A 3,046-nucleotide genomic window follows, 5' to 3' on the forward strand; every position below is an offset into this window, starting at 1 on the left:
ATACAGTTGTCAGTATTTTTTTCTGATTAATATGCACAAACACACAAAATGACATAAACTTATCCACACTGCTTCTATATGTTGTAGAACTTGCATTTTTACTTTCATTAGATATTGAACTCCTACTAGGTCATTTTATTGTAGATGTTCCATAAGCATATCTGTTACAGACTAAGATTTATAATTAGTGAATTCCTTTGTTTTTTTAGTGTTTATTTATTTATTATTATGTACGTCCTTCTTCTTTTTGTTGCCTTTATTTTGTTAACCTGATTTCTAAATAAAATAAAATGTCATGAGAAAAAACAAAAATAAATTATTTCTCTACAGCATTGATTCTTAAGCGGTGGTCCATGAGATCATGGCAATGGAACGCTTCACAAATTTGTGTGTCATCCTTGTGCAGGGGCCATGCTACTCTCTCTGTATCATTCCAGTTTTGGTATGTGTGCCACCGAAGTGAGATCATGACAAAATTAAAAGAGGAAAATGCCACATGAAGTAGCTGCCACATGGAAAGCATTCAAGGGACTTTTAATATTGCAGCCACAATATTTGAACCTGTCCTGAATAATAGCCTGAATAATTAGAACCTGTCCTGAATGACAAATGGTGTGGTAACACATAGCATGTGGAAACCTAGGAGTACTTACCCCACTCTACCCAGTAGTGCTTCCTCTTTCCATTTACCACTCAGTCACAATACACGTCGGGATGCTTGAGGAATTCAGTCTTTGGCCTCCTTTACACAGAGCTTTTATCCTGCTATTGAGATTGCTCACTCATGGAAGTTTGTGGGTCCTTTTCATGACATCATTAAACTGCAGGGAACATCCAGAGGTAGGGTTGTACAGGGACCCCCCGATCCGACTCGGAAGTCGCTTCATGGCTTCAGAGGTGGGTCCAATTTGGCTCAGGCTGATTTGGGCTCCCCCGACCTGACTCGGCCTGAATCCAAAGTGGGATTCGGATGGCTGAATCCTGCTTTGTCCCCCCCGATGCTCCCACACAACCCCCAGTTCATTACCTTGCCACCACTGCCTCCTCCTCCTCTGTCGCTGCCTCCTCTGTCGCCTCCGCCTTCTCCTCCTCCACCACCGCCTCCTCCGCAGCCACTGCCTCCTCCACCACTACCATCATCACTGCTGCCAGCTCCTGAGGCCTGGATGCATGCCATTTCTTATCGCAGGGAGTCACCATTTTTAAAATGGCAACTTCCTGGAAGTTCCAGGCAGCAACGGTGATGGGCGGCTGTCAAGTGAGGTCCTGGAGGCTCTGGCACAGCTGGGCTGAGCGTACTGAAGCTCCAAAGCACACAGAGGCACTTTGGAGAGCCCCCAACCTGCTTTGGGTCACTTCGTGCCCCCTCCACTTCACCTCAGAAGAGGCTCGAAGTGACCCAAAGCAGCCCACTCTGACTCAGGCTTTGGGCCTTGGCCCAAAACGGTGCACAGCCCTATCCAGAGGTATTTTCTGGTTGTTCCATCTCAAATAGATCTGGAGTGAATGAACCATTTTTAAAACTTGGAATGTAACACAATTAAAACAGACACTAGATGGCACTGTTTCATTGAGGTCTATGGAACATTGAACATTAAAAGCGTCCGCCCTCAGCAGTCATGTGGTCATTGTCTGGGGGCCTGCGATAAATGCAGAAAGTCTCCAGAACTGCAGGACTGCATGGGTTTTCTTTAGTGTAAAGGCAGCCTTTGTGATTTTGATAGGGGCTGACCTGATCCACACCTCCTGGACTAATTTGTAGATTAGAACTTAGCTATCCATCAGCATTTGCACTCCCCAAATGTTCCAATAAAGTTTTCTGCTCCCCCCGCCACATATCAAAATCCTTTTTGAAATGCATCTTGTGAAAGAAAATGCATTTGAGGAGGCGTATTTAAATATGGGATTGTGTGTGTGCGTTTTAAATTGCATGTTCATGCTGAAATGGAATGGAATGGACTGATGCATGAACATATGTTAAAAATGACAAGAGACAATTCAGCCATCCCTAAGTACATGCAGAAGTAGCTTTTGGTGTCCTGAGACAAGTATCAGCTGAGTGCTGCCATTTTACACCTAAATACTGGAAGATTTCAGTAGCTCCTCTGTCAAATTGCACTGGCCAGGAAGCTTCTGATCACTCTGGATTTTTCAGTGAGTAAAACTCAAGATTCCCCTTGGACTTAAGTTCCATCCTGCTGGCTGGCACTCTGAATCTACAAGATACTTTAATGCAGCCTCCTACACTGTTCTGATTTGCTCATTCTTTGTGGCCTACTATATCTTCTTATGATAGTCATCATGTGCTTGAAAGGCTTCTGAATGAAAACTCACTCCTAAATTTCAAGGATAACTGTGCTCTGATCCGCACATTAGTCCAGAAAGCATGGATTAGGCCAGTTCACTTAAAAATGCAGACTGAACAAAATTCTCCTCCACCCCTGATTCCACATAGAAAATATTCTTTTCTACGGAAGGCAGCACCTGCCCTATACAGACCAACAGTGATATATGCTGAATCAAATCTGTATGCATATCCTGCAACAGATGCTTAGCATGGTGTACATGATGGTGCTGACCACTTGTTTCCCCTTTTTAGTAAGTGGGGCGGTCATAAGCCCCCCCCCCATCACACAGGAGAGGGTTGCAGGGTTGTGCTGGCTAATCTCACCACAGTCATGGCGTGTGCCAACTACCCCTTTCCCAGTGATATATTTGATGGCTCTGTGAAGTGCCCCCATCACACAGCTGCCGAATACACTAGTGTGCATATCAGTGATGAGTGGGGCTAACTGATACGTCCCCCTCATGTGTGCTTTCAATGAGCGAGAGTCATTATGTGAATCCCTCTAGTGTGTTTTGCAGATCAGTCCTAGTACCGGAATTGAATCCAGCCTTCATTCTGCTTTCCCTCCCAAAACTAATTATATGCACTCTGAACAATGACTGTATGTTTGGCAAGGATACTTGCCCACAGCAAAATGTGCACAGCCCACAGTTCTGGGGACATGTGTACTTACTGGGCAATCAACTGCAGCCTGAAACA

The 3,046-nt window shown here is 44.7% G+C and overlaps 1 non-coding gene across 1 annotated transcript; it reads right to left on the minus strand.

The window, feature by feature from the left end:
* Window positions 1-361: 361 nt before the first annotated feature.
* Window positions 362-467, minus strand: LOC146347363 (U6 spliceosomal RNA). The gene has a single exon (XR_014791865.1). It is a non-coding gene; the product is annotated as a U6 spliceosomal RNA (small nuclear RNA).
* Between the last annotated feature and the right edge of the window lie 2,579 nt (window positions 468-3,046).

This window comes from Heloderma suspectum, chromosome 4 (assembly GCF_057233095.1).
Source record: "Heloderma suspectum isolate Gila_16-S chromosome 4, 16-S_ref, whole genome shotgun sequence".
Lineage (NCBI taxonomy): Eukaryota > Metazoa > Chordata > Lepidosauria > Squamata > Helodermatidae > Heloderma > Heloderma suspectum.